Genomic DNA, 27,052 nt, shown 5'->3' on the forward strand with positions numbered 1-27,052 from the left:
TATCGGTAATGCTGGAATTCAATACAGTGTTGGCCCACGCTTAGCCTTGATGACAGCGTGCACTCTCGTTCCATACGTTCAAACAGGTGCTGGAAGGTTTCTTGACGAATGGCAGCCCATTCTTCACTGAGCAGAGGTTTCGATTTCGGCCTGTGAGGCCTGGCACGAAGTCGGTGTTTCAAAACATCCCAAAGGTGTTCTATGGGATTCATGTCAGGACTCTGTGCAGGCCAGTCGATGACAGGGATGTTACTGTCGTGTAACCACTGCGCCACAGGCCGCGCATTATGAACTGCTCGATCGTGTTGAAAGATGCAATCGCCATCCCCGAATTGCTCTTCAACAGCGGGAAACAAGAAGGTACTTAAAACATCAATGTAGACCTGTGCTGCGATAGTGCCATGCAAAACAACAAGGGATGAAAGCCCCCTCCATGAAAAACACGACCACACCATAACACCACCTCCTCCGAATATTACTGTTGGCACTACACACGCTGGCAGATGACGTTCACCGGGCATTCGCCATACCCACGCCCTGCCATCGGATCGTCACTTTGTGTACCGTGAGTCGTCACTCCACACAACATTTTTCCACTGTTTAATCGTCCAATGTTTACGCTCCTTATACCAAGTGAGGCGTCGTTTGGCATTTACTGGCGTGATGTGTGGCTTATGAACAGCCGTTCGACCATCAAATCCAAGTTTTATCACCTCCCGTCTAACTGTCATAGTACTTGCATTGGATCCTGATGAATTTTGTAATTCCTGTGTGATGGCCTGTACAGTCTTCAACTGTCGGTGGTCTCTGTCAGTCAACAGACGAGGTCGACCTGTACGCTTTTGTGCTGTGCGTGTTCCTTCACGTTTCCACATCACTACCACATCGGAAACAGTGGACCTAGGAATGTTTAGGAGTGTGGAAATATCGCGTACAGACGTATGAAACAAGTGACACCCTATCACCAGACCACGATGGAAGTCCGTGAGTTGCGCGGAGCGCCCCATTCTGCTCTCTCACGATGTCTCATGACTACTGAGTTCGTTGATATGTAGTACCTGGCAGTAGGTGGCAACACAATGCACCTAATATGAAAAACGTATGTTTTTGGGGCTGTCGCGATACTTTTGATTACACAGTGTATGTGAATTCAAAGTGGTGCAAAGAATGGCTACTAGCCTTAAATGTTCAAAAATGTAACACTGTGCGCCTCACAAAACGATTAAACGTAGTGTTCTATGACTGTAATATCAGTGAATCACTGTTGGGATCGGTCATCTTATACAAATACCTGGATGTAACACTCTGTAGGGATATGAAATGGAATGATCACATAGGCTCAGCAGGTAGTAGACTTTGGTTTATTGGTAGAATACTGGGGAAGTGGAGTCAGTCTGAAAAGGAGATTGCTTACAAATCACCTATTCTAGAATGTCACTCAAGTTTTTGGGATGCGTATCAAATAGGACTAATAGGGGATATTGAAGGTATAGAGAGATGGGCAGCACGAATAGTCACCGATTTTTTTCGATCCATGCGAGGGTATCCCAGAGATACTGAAGAAACTGAAGTGTCAGACTCTTGAATATCTACGAACAAAGTTACAAGAACTGGCTTCAAATGATGACTCTAAGAATACACCACAGCCCCGTACGTATCGCGCGTGCATAGAGCCATTCAAACAACCGTTCTTCCCGCACTCCACACGTGACTGGAATCGGAAGAAACCCTAAAAACTGATACAATGGGGCGTATTCTCTGTCATGCACTTCACGGTTGTTCGCAAAGCGTAGATGTAGATGGAGATATCTAAATTAAGCCTAATTCTATGAGTGATCCCTTGATGCAAAACAGGCCGTTTGCCTTACTGGCATTTCCCTTTAAACATATTTACAATTAACAAAAATTATATTTCTCTCTGGCTATAGTTGACTGCTAACTATAAGAAATTGTAAAACAAGATATGCATTCAATAAAATGTCCCGTAATGTTTGACCATAACGTGAGCAGGGTGTCACTTGGGAAAAACACTTGTGTCAGTACAGTATCGAAATGACACTCGATGCAAATGATACTGATACGCTAGGAAACTCAGGTGAGGGCGTACGTCACTAACGAAGCTTGAATGAGTCGCGTGGGGCCTAATTTTTAATTTGACTGGATACATAGGCAGTTCTCAGGTCCAATTACAAAAGGGATATAGAAGATAAAAAGGGAAAACTGGCTAGTCTCAACGAGTTTGTCTAGGTCCTACATGCATACACATACGCACAGGTGACTTAGGAGGATAGGAATTTCTCGTGGAAACTTCTCCTCAACCTTACATCATCGAGATGTTTATAAATATACTGTTTCCGCCAATACAACATATCGCACAGTAATCAAAAGCCTACAGTTTTTCACAGATATAAGTGCACTAACAACTTCAACTTTTTGTCGATAAATGGAATACGTTTGGACTTAAATGATGATGATTCGCAGTTTCGTTCACTGTTATATTGTTTTTTGAGTAAGTGTGGATTGGATGTAGATAATTCTGTGACAAACAGCTGTCAATTTTGGCAGATGTGGATTTTTCAGCATAAATGTTTCCTTCTCGCTAGCTCTGTACGAACCGGGTAGCCTGCTTTAGCCAGTAACAGCGTAAAAATGGAAGAGGGTACATTTCTGAACATGGTGTTGGAGAAGGTTGGGAAATATTGTGTAAACCTCAACCTTCCGCCCACCTAATGTCTTCATAAATAAATAAAACGCATAATACAGCGATTTTACGAAGAACTGAAAAAATGTTAAACATCTCTAACAGCTGAATTAGGTTCACCCTTGATGCATACCTTAGAACGGCGTGATCGCATATTAGATTAAATATAGCATCAGTTAATTGCAGCCTGTCATTTATGACGAATTTCTTAACTTCGTTGAATTAGCTTCCAAGCCTTTTCATGTTTATCTTCGAATGGGGCATTCAGAAGCCTACATTTCCGTGCTTGTGGCATGATGCTGCTTTACTATGATAAGAAGATAGAAAACACTTTAATGTACTGCCTTGTGTGCAACGTATTTGACGAGTTCCACCGAAAAATCAGTTTATTTACTTACCGTGGCAGAACAGGTGGATCACCCGACTGGCAGCTTCCATTGTCATTGGCTATCAGCCACAGATTTAAGCACTGCTCACTATCAAAATAATGGTTCAAATGGCTCTGAACACTATGGGACTTAACATCTGAGGTCACCAGTCCCCTAGAACTTAGAACTACTTAAACCTAACTAACCTAAGGATATCACACACATCCATTCACGAGGTAGGATTCGAACCTTCGACTGTAGTGGTTGCGCGGTCCCATACTGAAGCGCCTAGAGCCGCTCGGCCACACCGGCCGGCTATTCACTATCACACAGTGTTTGTTACTATTTTTCTGTAGTTACTGAGTGTCACCATAAACCTGCCTATACGCAGCATGTGTTGTAAAAATGATGTAGTATAAAGATCTTCACTTAAAGAATTAACATTAGTTTGGAAATACGTTTTTATTTTTTGCGTACGTTATACAATCGTTACGTGAGTGACTACATTGAACTACTCTTGTATTAGCAAAAATTTTGAAATCTAGCCACACAGGTCGGAATATTTCAGCTGTTATGAATGCGTATGTGTATGAACATGAAACTAAATGAACGGAAATTTGCAGAAACTACTGCAGTGTCTCTAATCTCCAATTAACATGACGCTGAATAATTGTCTCATAATAAATATAGATTCAGATTATTGCAACTATTACGGTGATGCGTATAAAGAGAGTTAAATTTACAGGTGAGCGCCTAACTGCAGTTACATTTTAACTCTTAGATGTATCAAATGGAATGTAATACACTACATATAAACTGCCATACTATGTACTTAAAGATAATAGTGATTGGTAACTTTAAACGTGTTGTTCCATTCGATGTTGTTGTTGTTGTGGTCTTCAGTCCTGAGACTGGTTTTATGCAGCTCTCCATGCTACTCTATCCTGTGCAAGCTTCTTCATCTCCCAGTACCTACTGCAACCTACATCCTTTTGAATCTGCTTAGTGTATTTATCTCTTGGTCTCCCTCTACGATTATTACCCACCACGCTGCCCTCCAATACTAAATTGCTGATCCCTTGATGCCTCAGAACATGTCTTACCAACCGATCCCTTCTTCTAGCAGTGTATTCATCTCTTGGTCTCCCTCTACGATTTTTACCTTCCACGCTGCCCTCCAACACTAAATTGCTGATCCCTTGATGCCTCAGAACATGTCTTACCAACCGATCCCTTCTTCTAGTCAAGTTGTGCCACAAACTTCTCTTCTCCCCAATCCTATTCAATACTTCCTCATTAGTTATGTGATCTACCCATCTAATCTTCAGCATTCTTCTGTAGCACCACATTTCGAAAGCTTCTATTCTCTTCTTGTCCAAACTATTTATCGTCCATGTTTCACTTCCATACATGGCTACACTCCATACAAATAGTTTCAGAAATGAATTCCTGACACTTAAATCTAAATTCGATGTTAACAAATTTCTCTTCTTCAGAAACGCTTTCCTTGCCATTGCCAGTCTACATTTCATATCCTCTCTACTTCGACCATCATCAGTTATTTTGTTCCCCAAATAGCAAAACTCCTTTACTACTTTCAGTGTCTCATTTCCTAATCTAATTCCCTCAGGATCACCCGACTTAATTCGACTATATTCCATTATCCTCGTTTTGCTTTGTTGATGTTCATCTTATGTCCTCCTTTCAAGACACTATGCAGCGTCCGCAGCTCGTGGTCGTGCGGTAGCGTTCTCGCTTCCCGCGCCCGGTTTCCCGGGTTCGATTCCCGGCAGGGTCAGGGATTTTCTCTGCCTCGTGATGACTGGGTGTTGTGTGATGTCCTTAGGTTAGTTAGGTTTAAGTAGTTGTAAGTTCTCGGGGACTGATGACCATAGATGTTAAGTCCCATAGTGCTCAGAGCCATTTGAACCATTTGAACACTATGCATTCCGTTCAACTGCTCTTTCAAGCCCTTTGCTGTCTCTGACAGAATTACTATGTCATCGGCGAACTTCAAAGTTTTTATTTCTTCTCCATGGATTTTAATACCTACTCCGAATTTTTCTTTTTGTTTCCTTCGATTCGATATTACTAACAATCACGGTAAAGCCTAACCTAAAATGTTCGCATTCAAACTGTTAGATGTCGTTTTGTTTTTAGGTATAGTTCCTCATGCGTTCTGAATAGGTTCAGGCATAATTTTCATACTGCTACCATTACTCAGTAGAGTGATGTTATCAGTTCACGGAAGGGAAGGATTAACCCAGAGAGAAGCTCAGGTAGTTACGTATTTCCCTGAGCTTGAGCCAGCTTGATGGCGCGAAGGGACTTCCAGCGTGTGTCAAATGTCAGAAACTTCCGCAAAGGGAACAAAGGCAATCGAAGGACCGGAAACTAACAGGTAGAGTGTGTGTAGGCTGTACACAAGCACCGGAAATTCCAGCAGCTGCAAATGTCAGAACGATCCACAAATTGCGTCCTAAGGTACGGGCTGGTTATAACTAAACTTTCGCTGCTAAGGCCAGTGTAGTCGGAAAACTATAAACCGTATGGGTACTCAAACTTTGTAGGGCTGATGTTCAGATTGTGCACCGCAGGATTTGCGTTGTTGGTTTTGGTGCCGTGGCTTGACGTTAAACGCGGGTACTGGTACGTGGACGTAGAGTTGCAACATTACAGTTGCAGGCAGTCAACATGGGCCTGGACAAGGGGAGCAGGCTTTGCACGCAAAGCTGTTTTATCAAAACAGCAATACTCTCTTCGCAAGAGTCGACGTATTGAAGGAATACGGAGAAGTCCTTTCTCCGCGCCGAGGTTGAAGAGCATAATTCGGAAGTTCGAATTAACTGGCGACTATTTTTTATTTCTCTCGTATGTCCTTATAAATGTTTCCACAAAGTTTCATTGTCATAAGATCACTCGTTTTCAAAGGGGGCACTCTCAAGAATCGGATGTTTTTGTATAAGTATCCCGTATATTAGTGAATGAGGATTTTTTTCGACTTGGGAAAGATATGGCGATGATATCAGAGATATTTTATTTTCCTTATTTTGCTGCATGTTGCTCATTAACTTAAACCAAAAGGCAATTTGGACAGCGTAATTGTTCTGTTTACACTGATTTTCAAAGTAGACGTCTTTGTTGGATTTCATTCAAACGCATGAACTGCAATATCCAAAATAAATTTTTCCTTTTCATCTTTTATCACCAAGGTAAATTTATATAATGTTGGTAAAGGTTTATAAGGAATTGGTTCCTCAGTCTTAATCAATGAAGATACGAATGACTGTACTTTTGTTGTACGTAGCCACGAGAGGGGATGCCCTAAACCGTATAAACTGATGAAAGCAACGAGGAAAAATTCCGTATGGAATTGAAAGAATAACGGTAAACGGTGTATGGAATTACTAACACCATAAATGTATCAGAAGAACTCAACCGGACAGCAACCCGTATCGAATCCGCCTGGAGGAGTAATGAGGGGGGCGCGGATGCAAGCCAGCTGGATATGATTTTTAGGCAGTTTCCCCACATACAGGTCGGTAGATTCCAGGCTGGTACCCACGTCCCATCTCTGTTACGCGTTTAGAAAAACATTCCAAAAACGTTCTCACTCTTTTAAATGGATAATACTAGACGAAAACATATGGGGTCCACAATTTCCACCTCGGAGGAATGGGTGGCGACCAAGAGAACATCCGGTCACCTTCTGTAACTAACATTGTCAAATCTAGATTAACATGCCGACCCCGTGAAAATATGGGATATTGCCAGGAAAAACAAGAAGATATTTCTATTAGAAGAACGGTGATGGTACATTTCATGAATTACTGACTGCGGAAAAGCTGTGTGATGGATTCGTTGATAGGGTTGTATCTTAATTTTACGCATGTTACGACTCTGAATTCCCTGACCGCAGCCAAAGTAGACTCGCTACGGGAAAGGAGGCGTCTAAATTTTGTCCTTAGTTATCACTGACAATATAGTGAGCCTCATTGTATCATATTATTCCATCAGTTGGTCAAACGTGAGAGTTTTTGCCACAACAATGATGTGGTGGGGGAGGCGGAATTTAAAAAAAATTTAGTACACTACGGAAAGATTCTCTTTCCGTATCTCGCCTTATAGCCGAATAAATCGTTTTCTAGATACGTAAGAGTCGTACTAGATCTTGATTTGTGAAGGTAAAACATCTAAGCACTACACTTTCTAATTGAACAGTCAAAAGAAAAAACTACAAATGCAATGGATATGCTAAGATCTCACACGACTATGCAGTGATGTAGCTATTTACTTCCGTTCAGTATACATTTTCTTTTATTGAACCCTAATTTCATAACTGTACTCTCTAAAATATATCCATATAAAATATAGCCATATGGAATAGTCTTAAATAACAGTTGATCTCCATACATAAATCTAGTTATACAAAGTTTGATAGCAGATTGAACATGTTTAAAATATATCTTATATATAAAATATATCCTATACTACATTACGCACACGCATAAAGGAGATGCGGATTTCTTTCATTTAACATGGGAATTGAGCGCTAAACATCTCTTCACCGTTTTGAGATAATGATCCATTTCAGAACTAATCTACGGACATGCCCTCACATAGGGAATCCAGACAGATAGAAATTAGCAAGAGGGGAACACTTGTCGTCCAAACCTACAAAAAGTTCTAAGGAGCCACAGATTATTCATTTGGTACAATGACTGCTGTTCCTCAATAGACTTGTCAGCCTGAGCTCCCTCCAGCTAAAGAGGTTATTGGCAGAGCTGGAATGGCCGATGATCATTTGGTGTCCGGCAGCATGGTAAGAAAAAGCATAAGACTCAACCAACACTGAATTCAGAACAAATGGAATTAACGCTGCGGCCACCTAGATGGCTCTGAAGACCGCGGGGGGAGAACTAGTGCAAAACTTATCACCTATTTCGTAGTCCGACCATGCCACTTAGTGCAATCCAACGTAACAATTTCACTTCATGTTTTTAAGTTCATCTTGAAATTATGAAAGTTTTCATGTTAAAAGAAGTAGAATGAAGCACTCCATATTCGTGACAGTGCTGATACCAGGAGATTTGAACGCCTATTTTATAAAATGTGAACGTAAGTTAACATCTAACTCCACGATCAAACAGAACGCGTGTATTGAGCAGCTGCTTCCACGAACTCACCCGGGCGCTATGTCCAGAGTCATTTCTGTATAGAGGGGCAGCAGCTGACCAATTCCCTCTACCTGCCGTATTTGTTGCAATTTGTACAAGAAAATGTGGAACTTATTTTCCAGCTACGTCTGTAACGCGGTCCACTTGATTTTGTGCGCCTGTTTGTTACAGAAGGTAAGACACAGATCCTCGTTTAACGCCAAATAAAGCTAAGCTATTCCCTATTCAGGTTTGGCCAGTTTCCACCTGGAATGCAAACAGGATTTTTTCTTATCGAAAGCCTTGTAATTTAATAATTGTATACAGGCCTTCTGAACCACCAGCCGGATGATTAGATACGTGAGAAGGGTCATGGATTACCGGCCCATCAAAGCATTTCAGCTGTGGGAAAAATGAATGGTTTCAAGCACGAATTACTGGAATATTCATCCTGTTGGCCATATTTGACATATACAGATTTCCACATATTCCCACGGTATAAGAATAATTTCGCTGTCCACGGAACAGTTCAGGGCAGCTACTGTTGTGCACCTTTGTAGGCCGTCTAGAGTCGCAATTCACGGGCAGTGGTTCATTGACCTAACTTTGAGCTATGCTGAAAGGTAAGGGAATTTCTGATCTACAAACAGTATTTTATTGCTACACCGTGAAATACTTACCTTATCCTCGCAGCAGGTGCAGTTTCTGCAAGAGACGAAACCACACGACAAACCACGTCGCTTCTGAAAACTTGTAATCCGCAGGTCGTGGTCGTGAGGTAGCGTTCTCGCTTCCCGCGCCCGGGTTCGATTCCCGGCGGGGTCAGGGATTTTCTTTGCCTTGTGGTGACTGGGTGTTGTGTGATATCCTTAGGTTAGTTAGGTTTAAGTAGTTCTAAGTTCTAAGGGACTGATGACCATAGCTGTTAAGTCCCATAGTGCTCAGAGCCATTTTTATTTATTTATTTATTTATTTATTTTTTTTTTTTTTGAAAACCTGTAGAGCACCTTTCTTAGGGAAGATCCGTTTTTCCATGGAATTACACATTACATGTGTTGTGCGTCAAATAGTCACAATGCCCGGATTTTAAGAACCCAGCAAGAACAAAGAGACTGATAAGAGGTATGAGAAATTGAACTCATACTGACTGAAAATTTGGAACAACATTCTGAGAAACATCGTTAGTGGGCAGTTTTCAAATGCGGAAATAAATTTCGTATTTCTCTCATTGAAAGATATGCTCTTGGCGTTCCTTCGACTAGAACAACTGCTACCTAACGTTCTCCAAAGGGACATTCCGTATGTGGTACGCGTTTCTGGGCCTTACGCCTATTACAGACCGTCCGTCCAAAAAGTTCTGAGTCTGATTTTATTCCTGACACACAAGCTACTTCATCGCGGTAACTTCAGTGGCGTCTTAAGCTAATAACTCTAAACAAGAGATATGCATAGGACCAATCAGTTGCGAGCAGGCAGTCTTAAGTAGTGGACATACGACTGTTGTAGTGTGTCAATCTTATCATACAACAACTCGCTATGACGCAACATCTTTAAATCACGTATTCAAGACATTCTCCAGAATGATTTGAAGAAGAGAAAGGTGTGTGCGAAGTTTGCCCCTCCCACATTGACTCCCAAACAAAAGCAACGATGAGTAGACGTCTGCCGCTACTGGTCTCAAATGTAAATTACGGAAAATTCCTTTTTAGAACAAATAGTCACACATGACGAGATTTCGTGTTATCTGTACGAGCCTAACACAAAATGGCAAAGTGACGCACGAGTAGAACATTACTACAAAGAAGGGCTTTTCTGACAGTTTCACTTTGTTGTGTGCACGTCCTGAGACTTGTACCCAAGAGTTATAGGGTGGGCAGAGGGAACTATGTAAATAACTAAAGCATTAAAACCACCATCTTCACTTTATTTTTTATGAATTAGTCCTCTCTTAGCTGAAAGGTAGAAGGAATGTGACGGTCTGCACAAGGGAAATGAACTAGAAGGGACATTGCATCGTACTTGTTAACAACACAGGCACTGCGGTTTCGTATTTATTCGCGAATGCGAATGCGACTCAATAAATGTGTCCTTCAAATGGTTCAAATGGCTCTGAGCACTATGGGACTTAACATCGGAGGTCATCAGTCCTCTAGAACTTAGAGCTACTTAAACCTAACTAACCTAAGGACATCACACATCCATGCCCGAGGCAATTTCGAACCTGCAACTGTAGCAGTCTCGCGGTTCCGGACTGAAGCGCCTAGAAACGCTTTGCCACCGCGGCCGGCAATATGTCCCTCCTAGATGGGAATATATGTAATGCACGAGTACAGTTTGTGAAACATGGACGACGACGTATGGAAATTCGGGTCTGGCCGTGATTCGTGTTCGGATGCCGAGAGGGTAAAGACGACCGCTCGCGTAAAGCGGAAAATCCGGGTTGGAGTCACGGTCCACCACGCATTTTCATTTTTGTCATTCCAATATACAGTGGAAAAAGGTTCTTATTTTCAACTACAAATACATTTCCTCTATTATTAGAATTACGCGCGTCTGTAAAAACATCGTTGCGCGAAACATAGACTACCAATTTGACGTCATACCTTAGCAGAAGATCTTGTCGAGTGCCACAGATAATTCTGGTCCGACGTAAAATCGCAAGGCGGTCGAAAGCTCCTCTCCAGTAATTTGCTGATCATTCTGGTGTGGCAGTAGAAGCTGAATATTTAAATTTCGCCTTTAAGAAATCATTCGGCAGAGGATCGTACAGGCTTACCGCCATCGGATCGTCGCCGGCCTTATTGGCCGAGCGGTTCTAGGCGCTACAGTCTGGAACCGCGCGTCCGCTACGGTCGCGGGTTCCAATCCTGCCTCGAGCATGGTTATATGTGATGTCCTTAGGTTAGTTAGGTTTAAGTAGTTCTAAGTTCTAGGGGACTGATGACCTCAGTAGTTAAGTCCCATAGTGCCCAGAGCCATTTGAACCATCATCGAATTGTCGCATAGACTCCCGTATGTAAAACATACTAATAGGAATCAACGGCGTAGAGAAGCAGCTGAAAGAAATGAAAACAAATAAGTAACCAGATATGGATGGAATCCCAATTTGGTTTTACAGGGAATACTCTACGGCATTGGCCCCTTACGTATCTAGCATTTATCGCGAATTTCTAGCCTAGCCCAAAGTCCCAAGCGACTGGAAAAAAGTGCAGGCGACGCCTGAATATAAAAACGGTAAAAGAACGGAACCGCAAAATTGCAGATCAGGATCCTCAACATAGGTTTGCTGCACAGTTCTTGAACATATTCTGAGTTACAATATAGTAAATTTCATTGAGACGGAAAAGCTTCTTTCCATAAACCAGAACAAATTTAGAAAGCATCGCTCATGTGAAACTCATTTTGCCCTTTTCTCACGTGATATCCGGCGAATAATGGATGAAGGGCAGCAGGCAGGTCCCATAGTCCTAGATTTCGGAAATCATTTGACTCGATGCACCACTGCAGATTCATAAGGAAGGTCCGAGTACACGGATTAGCTTCCCATTTATGTTAGCAGTTGAAAGACTTATTAAGTAATAGAGCCCAGTGACTTTCGGAATAAGAAATTATCCTCCACCAGGTGGCAATGGCCTTTCAGAGTGAATGAATGGCTATAGGCGCAGGGCATACTCTTGCCTTTGGGATGAGAAAGTACTCTTAAAAGCCGGGGAGCCAATGAGGGCCAACGCCATAGACTTCCATTACCTTGACCGTATTTTGGATTAGCTGATACGAAACCTTTTCTCAGCTGGAAGGTACGATCGAAGGTCACAAACAGAAAACTACTTGAGGTGGTATCTTATTCACTACTGCCATGGGCAGAACAAGCAAGTTATGGGAGTTTGGAGAACTTCCACCATAATGCTGGAAAGAGTCGGAGCTTTCTGGAAAGACGTAGAAAATATCGACCACAAGCAAAATAATTTTATAGCAACAGTTAACATAAGTTCACTTCAGAAAATTGGGAAGATTAATCTTTTGTTAATTAAAATTTATTTAGCATAAATTTGTAAAATAAAAGGTGAAGACTCGTTTTCCTTTGTAATAAATAACACCCTTTCACTACGAAAAGAATTGTAAGCTGGCTGCTTTTGAAAATCGCCTGAGTGGGACATATGAGACGCGTGAATCTAAATAGATCTATGCTTTCATGTGCACCTAGGATATTTAGATTAAATGTTTCTTTTTAAAATGATTTTATCTGGATGGTGATTATGGAAAAAAGTATAACAGATCGGAAGTAAACACATTTATTCTCCTGACAATGAAAAACATAAAATATCGCACACAAGTATTCTATATAACATTTGAAGATGGCATTGCATATCACATACCAATGTTTTCTACATTCCGTTAAGTATTCTGGGGCATAAATGTCCCAACCATACAAATTATATACAGATCAGTAGAATTACTGAGGTATGTAGTAATGTTTCAAAACAATGTCTACATGTACGATGTATAAGTAAACACACTTTGCCCCATTTGATCGCTCACAGCTTTCTATAAATCCACCATGTAATCCGTGGTATTTTTCTCCATGTTCCGAAAGCATCTCGCTACATGCTAGCACTAGATATATGTGAGATACAGACGTCTCAGCGCTCAAAACGTATGTGTCCCATCAACCAAAAACAGGATTAAACAGACGATAGACGTTTTTACTAAACACAACATCTCAATGCAGCAGTGTAAGAAACACGATTTACACGCGAGCATACCTTTTCATCAGAGAGCTACAGAATTTTCAAAGAAAAAGGCAGGGAATAGGGTTGGGAAAAATATCCCACGTTTAGGAACAGCTTTTACTCTCAGCTGCAAAATTTTAGATTTTGTGCAGTCCCAAAGCATCGACTGCACACCGACCAGCATGTCAAGAAGGCGCTGATACGCGCGCCAATGGAAAGAGCGTGCGGCGCCACACTTTCAAATGGTTCAAATGGCTCTGAGCACTATGGGACTTAACACCTGAGGTCATCAGTCCCCTAGACTTAGAACTACTTAAACCTAACTAACCTAAGGACATCACACACATCCATGCCCGAGGCAGGATTCGAACCTGCGACCGTAGCGGTCGCGCGGTTCCAGACTGAAGCGCCTAGAGCCGCTCTGCCACTGCGGCCGGCCGCCACACCTTCAGGAAGGCAGGGTTCAGCGCCCCCTGACTTAACCAGCCGCCAATCGCTGGTCGGCCCAGTTCGGTTGCAGACTTCGAGAGCATCAATACTGAGTGATAGGAAGACGATACTTAGACTGCGTTCTGCGAGCAGTATTAGTGGGTAAAGTAGTTGCTTGTAGGAGGCACAGGAAGCACATATAGCACATCAAGCTACCTCATAACGAGAAGTTATACTTCTTCCCCTTTTAGAAATAAAGAATTCTATTAATTTGGAAGTGTCATGTAAAAATAATTTTGAATTCCTGTCACCGGCCATCGCAACTTCTCTCCTTACTTGTTTCTTTTGGTGATGACTCTCACAGTAGCCGACATCTTAAACACTCAGTACACAACGTAAACATGGAAGATTCAGACTGTAATGGCGTCAGTGCGAAGATTAAAGTACAGGCTTTCATGTAAAAATAAAATTATTCAGATATCTTAGCACGTCTTTTTTTATTTCAAAACGGTACTTACTTAAAAAAACACGCCTCGTAGGTTAGGTTATAAAAAGGGCAACCTAAATATAGACTGCTTAGTCTCAACGGAAAGAGCCACATGACAAACAGAATTTCTTAAAGAACAAGATGAAACAGCAGGCTTACAAATCTCCTTCGAGAAAGCCAAATTTATGACAAGCATACAGACCCCCAAAACATAATGAAAACTAAACATGGAAAAATTGAGAGAGCTATCAAGTTCCAACACCTAGTATCTAATAAGTAGCTGAACAAGACATTTTGGAGGAAGAATCTTGTACCGTGAAGGAGTAAGGGTTGTAACCTCCCCACCGCAATTTTTTTATAAGAAAATATAGCAATACTTAATAGAAATGGGAGCCAAGTGTAACCTCCCCACAAAAATTTTAAAAGAAAATACGATACTAATTAGAAATGCTGATGGACATGGCTCTATGCGTAACCTGCCCACAATCAAATGTACTGACAATGGCAACAAATGTGAAATTCGCAATCTGACTCAATTATAAATCCTTCAAAAAATTAAAGTCCATTCAGTGACAAGAAAATTCAATTAAACCGAAATATCGGTTTTTGGCCCTGTGTAAAAACAATCAGAATTAAAGTCTTACCTCAGAATAAATGGATGTCACATATCTGCTCTTGTTGTTGCGCACCACTTGGAGGAACTACATTGCAAATAATAATATTCTCCTTTTTTTTTGTAATTCTAGTGAAATTTTTCTTCAAAAAGAAGTGGAATGAAATGGGAAGTGCAACGAGATCTTTAGTTCAAAAAAATTAAACTTTTGAGAAAATGCTTTTGAAATAAAAAATTATTATTGGGAGACTTGTTGGAGAATAATTACAATAAATAAAATTTTTCATTATCTAATGATTATATTAATTAACAGTATACCTTATTCCTCATCTTGACCATTGTTGCCGACCGCCTACATCACACAACCGCACTGGGCTGCTACTACTGACCGACCGCTCTGCATGACGACTACAGACTGAGTACTGCTCTCAACTAGACAGAGCTACAGACTCGCAACGACTGACTGACTGCTACTCTGCATAGCGACAACTAACTCGCAAAGACTACTACTGACTGAGAACCGCTCGCAACACTCGCGCGGTCAAGCGCATACTCTCTGGTCACAGATGCTACAATGCCTCGCCATCGCTGCTGCGTTACATACGTGTTTCATAACCCTCCACTCGGGGGGCAAAAATTTGGCAGCGATGGTGAGTCATTTGGACTTGCCAAGCGCGGCAAAATTTTTCTTTAATTAACAAAATCCTACAACTTACAGAATATTTAAATGTTGTGCACACGCACTAAGTACAAAATATATCAGACAAGGACAAAATGTGAATACTAAACATAGTAGCAAATCAGAAAAAAGTATATACAAACTTTTTGACAGATAAAGTGCACAGGCACTGAAAAAATTCTTTAGCATATGCAGAACAAATAAACAGACTGGCAAGAATAATTAGATGTAGTACATAAAGTAAATGTTGTGCACACGCACTAAGTACAAAATATATCAGACAAAGACAAAATGTGAGTACAAAACATAGTACCAAATCAGAAAAGTATATATAAATTATTTGACAGATAACAAAGTGCACAGGCACTGAAAAAATTCTTTAGCATATTCAGAACAAATAAACATACTGGCAAGAATAATTAGATGTAGTACATAAAGTAAATGTTGTGCACACGCACTAAGTACAAAATATATCAGACAAGGACAAAATGTGAATACTAAACATAGTAGCAAATCAGAAAAGTATATACAAACTTTTTGACAGATAAAGTGCACAGGCACTGAAAAAATTCTTTAGCATATGCAGAACAAATAAACAGACTGGCAAAAATAATTAGATGTAGTACATAAAGTAAATGTTGTGCACACGCACTAAGTACAAAATATATCAGACAAAGACAAAATGTGAGTACAAAACATAGTAGCAAATCAGAAAAGTATATACAAATTATTTGACAGATAACAAAGTGCACAGGCACTGAAAAAATTCTTTAGCATATTCAGAACAAATAAACAGACTGGCAAAAAATATTATGTTGACAAGTGTACATGCACTGAAAAATGTCTTTAGCATTTTCACAACAAATAAACATAATGGCAAAAAAAATTCATGTCCAAAGTGCACATGCACTGAAAAATGTCTTTAGTATTTTCACAACAAATAAACATAATGGCAAACATCATGTCGACCAGTGACATAAGTGTACTCACACTGGAGTTTAGCGAATCGAAAAATGTATAACCTATGAACATAAATGATGTTACCAAAAAAAATTTTTTCTTTATGTGACAAGAATCAGGATAGGAAAGGGAAGGATTGCATCATGGTTGTAGCACTTTAGATTGCACACAGCTGCTCTGAAAGTCCATATCTTTCCACAGTAGTACAACACCAAGTGACACAACTTGAAGTTCTTTTCCCATCAGAATTTATCAGTGTAGCCAAGACACTGAACTGTCGTAGTAATGTTCCATGTTTTCATTTTGGCAGTACATTAGGTACACCAAACAGTGGGACCATAATAATGTCTTCATCGCTCATGGTGGTGGACAGCATGTCGTGTCAACACCACACTCTTACAAGGCACACCAACGTAGAATTAGTGCAAAACCAAATATAGTGCTCCATGATCACTGGGATAAACAGGACAAATGGACATTGCAGTAATTCAGGGTAGTCAGCTTATGAGGTGAAGGACATCAAGTCACATAATATTGACAATTACAGTCTTCATTGATAGTTCGTGGCATTCATAGCCCAGTTATTGAACATTTCTGTACCAAGTATGTAGTATTACAGAAAAATGTTCATTAATTGTTTTACATAGAATCAGTAGCCTTCTTTTCCTGGTTACACAATATTATGAAATAATCGCATTCTTTTCAGTTACAGAGTATAATTAAGAATCATTAACCTTCTCCTAATTACAGTTAATTAATCATTTGTCATTCCAATCTATTAAGAATCATTAGCCTTCTTCTAATTACAAAGCATTATTAAACAATCACATTTATTTCCAATTACAAAGTATGAACATTGAAAACAAGAGTTAATTAATGGCATAATTAATAACAATTTCGTTGATTGACATTAATTATTGGCACTCAGTGGCCATCAAGTATTGAATAGAATAAAACATAGTTCATCATTCAGTATTATTCAGATCATTACAAAGTCATTATTAAAAATCAGTTAATTACAGTCAAATCATTAGTAATCACAGGCATTACAATAAACAGTGGCAGTTATTAGCTAGTGACAAAGCATTATTTTGAATATAGTCTCATTAAGAGGTCATTACTCGAGTGACATGCTATTCAGAGTTGATCAGTATTATTCAGAATTATCATAAACTAGTGACATTATGTGGGACTGGTAATACATTTTTTTGGAAGCAATGCATTGCGTTGGGATCGATAATTAATTGCTGAGGCATAATACTTTTTGCTTTTGACCTATTGCTGCAAATGAGGATAGGTAACGTCATTCGTCATGAGTCAGCTGTAGCAAGATTATGTAACAAGGCAGTACATGTGATCACATTTATAAATGATAAACACAAATGGGTAAAAAATATAAAAATGCAAGTACTAGAACAGGTATAATAAGTAACAGGTTTAGTAAGTGTCATGAAAAACTTCTCCTGGAAAAAATACAAAAACGGATTATTGACCTGAAAGAAGAAACGCACACTATGCTGAAAAGTAGTGAACTTCGAATTAACAAGTAGTGAAATGTGTATAAAATGTGTTCCATAGCTGTCCTTTCCAAAACTTTCCGTCATCCTACTATGCAATGTAACACCTGCTGTCAAAGCAAACCGCAACAAATACTTAAATAACTACGTGGCATAAAGAAAAAAAACTTCATTATCCATATCATCATAACTTCACCATTATCATCACCTGTAAAGAAAAACTTCATTATTCATAATACCATTTCCTTCATCATTATTCATCAGTATTCACTATCATCTGCAAAATATCACTTCATTACTCATTACCTAACTATTCCTTATCTCTAGCATATTTCATCACTAAAAATAAGATGTGTAGTTCTCTCTGACAGCCTGCATCAATCACCTTGTACTCTGAAAGAAAAAATTAGTTAAGACTGCTATTCTGTGATGAGTATAGTATAGTCTTGTTAATGCTTGTTAATCCTGATCCCTTTACTCTTCCTCATAAAGTTATTGCATCTCCTTTCGTTTATTCCGTAGGTGAAATTCCCATTTATGTTAAATTTATTTCTTAGAATCATCATTCCTTTCTGAAATTGATGAACAAAGATTAATGTCTTGCATTTAAATCCTATACCCACTAAATAATGACTGGTTTATGGTGACACAATTAACCATACAGCATAACATGACAGAAAACGTAATATGTCCAAGACATTGACAGTGTTCGGATGCGAAAAAATGTACACAGAATAATACAATGCAGTAGCAAAAAAAATGTGAAACAGTCACGATGTTGAGATGTCATAAGGCAAAAAAAAAATGTCAAAGTCGATTGGTGTGTGTTATATCTTAACTATTTCATAGTGCATACAAACAAAACTGGAGTACAGTCATATACACAAAAAAATGGAAAATGTGCACGGTCTGATGTGTAACGACAAGAAAAGCGACCTGCTAACCTTACCTTGCCGGGCACTTGCCAAGAAAAAAAATACGATAATCATCAATAAGTAGTCACATAAATATAATTGCAGAAATAGTCGTAAATGTGTAAATTCATCTGGAAAAATATGCACGGTCTGATGTGTAACGACAAGAAGAGCGACCTGCTAACCTTACCTTGCCGGGCACTTGCCAAGAAAAAAAATACGATAATCATCAATAATTAGTCAGGTGAATTAATTGCATTCGTAAATGGCATCATAGTGTGTTGAATCATACAGTGGTTTCACTCAATAAACGGTTTAATGTTTGAGATATGGTGATTGCCTTTCGATTTTCTGGTTCTCAAAGTTTCGACGTGTACAACATTGGGGTGAGGGATGCTGCGAATCCGATACGGACCTGCGTATAGAAGTTCAAATTTACTGCCCTTACCTTTTAATTTGCTGGATAAATAGTGTGTACGTACTAATATCTTCTGTCCAACGTGAAAGTCGCGGCGTGTACAAACCTGTTTTTGCTGTCTTCTCCGGCGCTCTGCGGCACGTTTGATGTTGTTCAGCGCAATGTCAATTATTTCGTGGTGTCGTAGGCGACGATTTTTGGGGAATTCTATTAATTCTTTAATTTTGTTCGGTGGTTCAACGTTTTTCAGTATAACAGTCGGAGATAGCATAGTGGATTCATTTGGAATGGAATTAATTACATCTTGGAATGAGAGTATGTGTGTATCCCAATCAATATGTCTTTTGTGGCAGTATATTCTGCACAGCTTACCAATTTCCTTCATTAATCTTTCACAAGGGTTCGAAGAAGCGTGGTACTTGGATATATAGATCGGAGAAATGTTTCTAGCTCGTAACATGCGTGTCCATACACTACTACGAAATTGAGATCCATTATCAGAAATTACTTTCATTACATGCCCTACATGAAATAGAAAATGTTTTACAAATGCTTTCGAAACAGTTTTAGCAGTAGCTTTGCGTAACGGAGTGAAAGTAACAAATTTTGAAGTGAGCTCAACAGCGACAAAAATGTAGCAAAAACCTCTGTTAGTTCTCGGAATCGGACCAAAAATATCTACTGCGGCCATGTGTCTTAATTTCACAGGTATAATGGGATATAAAGGAGGAATATGTGAAGTGGTGTCTGATTTAGCTTTCTGGCAAATTTTACAAGACGCTAAAACTCGTCGTATACGTTTTTCCATGTTGGTAAAATAACAGTTCTGTCTCAGTATAAGAAAACATTTTCGTGCTCCGTAATGTGCGTAACTTAAATGAGTGTACCAAGTTAGTTTGTTAACCAGTTCGTCAGGAATGCATAATAACCAAATGTTGCTGTCAGGATGAGAGCGGCGAAACAGAATGTCATTGCGTACAGTGTAGTGGTTCCTAATCGTAACATTTTTCCTATCTTGCCAAAGGTATTTAATTTCTTTCCACACATTGTCCTTATTTTGTTCTTGTGCTATGTCCTGTAATGACGATGAAATAAAATTTTCAAATGCAACCTGCTGAATGTACATGACACTGAAATTTGCTTTGCAGAAGTTGGTTGCTACGTCTTGCTGATTGTTACTGAGAGAACGCGATAGTGCGTCTGCTATAACATTTTGCGTACCGGGAATGTGAACTATTGTAAAATTAAATTCCTGTAAATATAGTTTCCATCTGCTTAACCTGTCGTGAGTGAATTTAGCTGAAAGTAAAAATTGTATCGCTCTATGGTCTGTGTAGACGGTGGTATGTCTGCCGTAAAGAAAGTGCCTAAATCTCGTGAAAGCCCATACAACACATAATGTTTCAAGTTCTGTGACGGAATAATTTCGTTCAGCAGGTGACAAAATGCGACTTGCAAATGCGATGTTTTTAATTACTGTAGAACCATCTTCTTCTATTTCCTGGAAAATGTGTACGCCTAAAGCGGTGTTGGAACTGTCGGTAGCAATGGAAAAATTTCTAGTAAGATCTGGATGCGATAAAAGTGGTGCATTCAACAAAGCATGTTTCAGGTTCATGAATTCAGAGTGTGCTTGCTTATCCCAAGACCAAATACTGTTTTTACCTGTTAATTGGCATAGTCTAGGCGTGTCTAAAGCAGAATGATGAATAAATTTACGAAAAAAGTTAATTAAGCCCAAAAAACTGCGTAATTGCTTCTTCGTCGTAGGAACAGTAATGTCACGTAGAGCTTGAAGTTTTTCCGGATCAGGTGCAATGCCTTCTGCTGAAATTACGTGTCCAAGAAATTTTATAGAAGTTTTGCCAAAGTGCGATTTACTGAGGTTAACTGTGAGTCCTTGTGCATGAAAAGTTTGTAACAGTTGTTCAAGAATCATATTGTGTTCAGACCAGTTAGCTTCTGCGATAAGAATATCGTCTACATACGTCGTAATTCTGTCTTCAAGTTCTGTCGGAAGTATTGTGTTCAAACCGCGAATAAAAGCTGCAGAAGAAATAGTTAAGCCGAACGGTAGTTTGCAAAATTGATAACAGTCGCCGAAACAGAGAAAAGCTGTATATTTTCTACAATTCGGATGAAGTTGAATTTGCCAAAATCCCGATTTCAAATCTAATGTGGAATAAATAGCTGTACCGTGAAATTTCTGTAAAAGTTCCTCTAATGTCTGTGGTCGATCTGTTTCATTAATAATAATGTCATTAATGTGACGTGAATCAAGTACAAGGCGAAGTGAGCCATCTTTTTTCTTAACAATATGTAGCGGGTTTATGTACGGACTAACTGCTGGTTCTATAATTCCTTGGTCGAGCATATCCTGCAATTCTTTTTTAACCTGTTCTCTGTGAATGTATGGAATAGGATAATGCTTTGCTTTAAATGTGTCATGCGGTTTGACTTGAAATTCATACATAAAGCCGGACATAGTACCAGGAATGTTGTCAAAAACTGGAGCTTGCTGTAAAAGAATTTTGTGTAATTGCGTTCGTTCGTCGTCTGTAATTGCACTACTCTCTTTAACTTTATCGGAAATCATTTGTATTACGTCGTAGTCCATTTCGTCTGGAGTATTATAGTTGTGTACGTACGTATCCGTTAACAATGTGGGATTACAGTCTATGTCACGTGTTGCGGAAATGACCTCTGTGCGGTTAATTGTTTGTTCTTCCGCAGATAATGAGTGCTGAAATTCTAAAGCAAGTTGTACATTTTCATCCTTTAACATTAAATAAGAATTCTGAAAATCAATGACTGCTTCGTGTTGTACCAGAAAATTCGTGCCTAAAATAACGTCTGTTGTCAATAAAGGAACAATCCAAAAATTAGAGTGAAACGTGTGACCTGCGATACAAAATGATAAATGTGTCTGTAATTTAACGTCTACTCCTTTACTCGATACTGCTCCTTTCACTTTTGTTTTGCCTAAAGGTAATGTCGGATAAGTATTCTCTTTGTTGCACTCATTAAAAGTCTCCTCATTTATTACTGATATAGGTGATCCGGAATCAATTACTGCTGAGAATTTCGATGAACCAATTTTAATTTCGATAACAGGATGTGAAATGGTTTTCTGAATAACTGGTCTTTCCTGTAAAAGAGTGTCTCTGATGTCGTCAAAAGTAATTACATTTTCGTGAACAACATTTTGCGTGTCTAAGGTAGTGCTTGTATTATTGCAAGATGCGTCCTGTACATTATCTAGTCAGATTCTATCTGACGTGTTATTATTATTAGGAGGATTCTGTGGCATTTCGACTATTTGAACTGTCCTATTACTTCTTCCAGGCGTGTTACGCTCTGGATGGTACCTACTGTCGGGTTCATTCATGAGAATATGTTCTTGCGTATGATTTTGCTGTTGGTATGACCGACTGTTGTTAGACGTTCGCTGAAAATTGTCTTCATTATTTTTACGTCTGTCGTAATAGTCATTCCTATACGGTGCATTACGATAGGAATTGAAATACTGTCTTCTTTGTACGTAGTTGTTTCCTTGCTGACGTACGTTACTATTTGTTGGACCAGGGACTATGCGTCCACGCGGCGAAACATTAAAGCCTGGTTGACCTTGTGTATTCCATTGTTGGTTAGGTATCCTAATCGGCTGGTTTTGATGTTGTTGTTGTGAAACACCTCTATTGTTACTAAAGTGTTGTTCCTGTTGCTGAAAATTTTGACGGTATTGATAATTAGAATTTTGCCTGTTATTAAATTTCTGGTAGTTATCGTTCCTAAAGCGTCTGTTATCTTTCCGATTGAAATTACGTCCCTGATCATAATTGCAGTACTGTTGTTGACCTTGGTTGTTACTCGAAAAGTTTTTGTTTACAAAAGAATAATCGGATTGCTGTACTTCCAAGAGCTGTAAAAGATCTCTGAATGCTGAAATGTTTTCTTTTTGCTGGCCCGTTAGAAGTGACACTCGTAATGACCGTGGTAATTTAGAGATGCATAGTTGTATAAGTGCGGATTCACTGTACGGTTCACTTAGGTACTGGTTTTGTTGTACCATGTGCTCAAAAAATTGCGTTACACTGGGAAAATTTGAGTTTTCATAGTTTGGCAAACTAATTAGTTGATCTTTAATTCCGCGCTGTGTCGTCTTCGACCAGTACGCTGACAGAAAAGCATTCTGAAATTCCTCTACCGAGTAACACTGTCTCGCGATCGGTCTCATACGAGTTGCCGGTTCGCCTTCCAAAAAACTGCAAATAAATTCAAGTTTATGTGTTACAGGCCAAGTCGGTGGAAGAGCAAAGCTAAACTGTTGAATCCAATCCAGTGGGTGAATCTGCGTTCTATCGTTTTTAAATATTTTGAACTTTCTTACTGACAGAAAATGTTTATAGTCGAAATTATCATCTCTGTGTAATGAAACAGGTTCAGGATCGTAAGAGAATCTATTGAACTGCGGTTGATCGGAATCTAAGTCCCGTACTCTCTGTAGATTACCCAAATTATACGCGCTGCGTGAGTCTGACACATGTTCATAAGGTGGCGTCTGTTGTGGTATGTTATTAACTGACATGTTTTTCATCTCTGTTACTTCTTGTTGTAAATTTGATAACTTCCGACGTAACGTGTTGTTAGATGAATCGATTTCATTAATTGTCAGCTGTAAATTTTGAAATTCAGGTGTTTGGATAAAAGAAACCGGTGCAGTATCGTCTGATTTATTGTCATTAGTATTTTTGATAACATCAATACGACTGGCCAATTCATCACATTTTTCAGTCAGTATTTTAACCTGATCATCGGTTTTAGAATCAGACGCATTAATCTGTTTTTGCAACTTGCGCGTAGTTTCGCTCAGTTTTTTAACATCAGCTTTGATGACATCGCAATCCTGTGTTAGATCTAGTTGTTCGAATCTATCTGTCACTGTTTGAATATTTACTGTGTGTGTATCCGTTTTTGCTTTAAGATCAGAAATTTCATCCCGTAATTCCGCGTTCAATTGTTCTATGGTATTAATTTTGTCGGACACTGTAGTAATATTATTGTCTACATACGTCTTCGCTTTCGCGAATATTTTACGTTTGTCCTCTTGTCTCTGTGCAGTGATTGTTTCCATGACTTGTCGTTTTACTTTGTTTTGATCTTGAATAAATCTGCGGAAACGCGTATCACTGTTCTGTATGTGCTGACTAAAGCGCTCGTTAATCTGAGTGTTCTGCTGTTCGAATTTCGCGTCTATCTTTGCGTCCATAGTGCGCGAAAGTTCTACCGTCATTGCTTTCAACTCATCCCGTAATTGTGCAGCTTTTTCAGAGCATTGTTTAGCGACTCCGCTAATTTCGTTTCTGAGTGTTTCTGTTGCGGCTGTTTGCATTTCTCTTAATTCTTGCGCAACAGACTTAATTTCTTCGCTATTTTTTTGAGAACAAGCCTCAATTTCCACGCGCAATTGTTCCTTAGTGTCATGGCACTGCGCGGCAACGTCTCTAATTTGTTCACTAAGCTGTCTGTTATCTTCCCTAAGTTGTTTGAAATTTTCACTCTGTTGTTTATTATCTTCCCTAAGTTGTATCAGTATTGCCATAATTGGATCCGAGCCAAAATTACCATTTCTATTATCTGTACTGTTCAATAGTGGATCTGGAATTGTTTCACTTTCTGTAACCATTTGGTCATTCTGAAATTTACAAAAAGGTTTGTCAGTCAAATGTATACTATCAGTCATTGTTTCGGAATTAAATACATCTGTCCTACTTTGTGTGATCTGTTCATTTTCATTAGACAGATTTGACTGTACATTACTTGAATTTTCCAAATCGGGTGTGTTAAGCTCTACAGCGCTCATTACCATAGAGCATTCTGCGTCATCAATTGTCGTCAAGTTAACAGACGAGACAATTGAGTTCGTTTGTTCATCATTAAGGTGAAAGTCATCATTAGTGGTTGGAATGCACTGATTGTTAGTGAACGCAGGATTGTCATCATTACGTTGCGTATCACAATTACTATCGGTCACGTTGTTTAAGTCGGTAATTTCATTCACAATACTTCGCGATACACTATTCACAGTCTTTCGCGGCATTTTTACAATAGTCAAAATTTTTCACAAAGCAAATAAGCACAATGCAAAAGCAACACACAAATACAACAAAGCAGCAAATTGCCGTTGACCTGTAGAAAGAAAGTCACAATATTATTAAAAGCGTTGCGCCAAATCCTAATTATCTAAGCAAATAAGAGCAGATATCTGACTGTCGCTCAAAAGACTCTCAACGAAATACGATCCTGGACTGGGTGTCGCCAAGTGTAACCTCCCCACCGCAATTTTTTTTATAAGAAAATATAGCAATACTTAATAGAAATGGGAGCCAAGTGTAACCTCCCCACAAAAATTTTAAAAGAAAATACGATACTAATTAGAAATGCTGATGGACATGGCTCTATGCGTAACCTGCTCACAATCAAATGTACTGACAATGGCAACAAATGTGAAATTCGCAATCTGACTCAATTATAAATCCTTCAAAAAATTAAAGTCCATTCAGTGACAAGAAAATTCAATTAAACCGAAATATCGGTTTTTGGCCCTGTGTAAAAACAATCAGAATTAAAGTCTTACCTCAGAATAAATGGATGTCACATATCTGCTCTTGTTGTTGCGCACCACTTGGAGGAACTACATTGCAAATAATAATATTCTCCTTTTTTTTTGTAATTCTAGTGAAATTTTTCTTCAAAAAGAAGTGGAATGAAATGGGAAGTGCAACGAGATCTTTAGTTCAAAAAAATTAAACTTTTGAGAAAATGCTTTTGAAATAAAAAATTATTATTGGGAGACTTGTTGGAGAATAATTACAATAAATAAAATTTTTCATTATCTAATGATTATATTAATTAACAGTATACCTTATTCCTCATCTTGACCATTGTTGCCGACCGCCTACATCACACAACCGCACTGGGCTGCTACTACTGACCGACCGCTCTGCATGACGACTACAGACTGAGTACTGCTCTCAACTAGACAGAGCTACAGACTCGCAACGACTGACTGACTGCTACTCTGCATAGCGACAACTAACTCGCAAAGACTACTACTGACTGAGAACCGCTCGCAACACTCGCGCGGTCAAGCGCATACTCTCTGGTCACAGATGCTACAATGCCTCGCCATCGCTGCTGCGTTACATACGTGTTTCAGGGTGAGATGTTAAGGGTGGCTGATATCCACTTTCTGCAACACCACTGCACATATGGATTAATATGATTCTTTATTTACATGAATGGGAAGCTGTTACTTAATTTGAATAGAGTCCATGTTTGTGGCACAAGCTCACCAGTACTACCTCTTACAGAAGCCGGCCGCGGTGGCCGAGCGGTTCTAGACGCTTCAGTCCGGAACCACGCGGCTGCTGCGGTCGCAGGTTCGAAACCTGCCTCGGGCATGGAGGTGTGTGATGTCCTTCGGTTTAAGTAGTTCTAAGTCTAGGGGACTGACGACCTCACATGTAAAGTCCCATAGTGCTCATAGCCATTTGAACCATTTTTGAACCTCTTGCAGACTGATGTAAATTCAATAGAACTAGTCCTGCTGTAGTCACTAATCTGGTCGCTGTGTACTGTCATTGTCTGTGATAAACTAAACCCGCTGTGCGAGTAAACTGACAGACGCCAAACTGGATGTGTGAGTGAGTGAGGCCCTCTGGTCAGCGGTGGCGGCCTGAACACGTGCCGTCGAGAGGGCGTTGGCGGCGTGTTGCTTGTGGGTGTGTCTCTGGTCTCTCTCGCGATAGGCGCTCTTGATCCAGTGCCTACTAATCTGGCTTGCGAGGAAACAGGTGAATCCTCTGAGGAAATGCTGCCAGGGCACACGTCTGAAGGCGTATCCGGGGGCGATGACGGTGACTTCGACGGCGGCGACTGGTCCAGATCCATGGCGGTGAATGTGGGCGAAGGAAAGCAGCAGAATCAGGGGGCAAATGCCACGCACGAATTTGGTTCTGGTGGCGGCGCTGCAAACCATCTGCACCTACAGCCAAGTACTTAAAAGAGCCAATGCGTC

Source organism: Schistocerca americana, chromosome X (genome assembly GCF_021461395.2).
Source record: "Schistocerca americana isolate TAMUIC-IGC-003095 chromosome X, iqSchAmer2.1, whole genome shotgun sequence".
Classification (NCBI taxonomy): domain Eukaryota; kingdom Metazoa; phylum Arthropoda; class Insecta; order Orthoptera; family Acrididae; genus Schistocerca; species Schistocerca americana.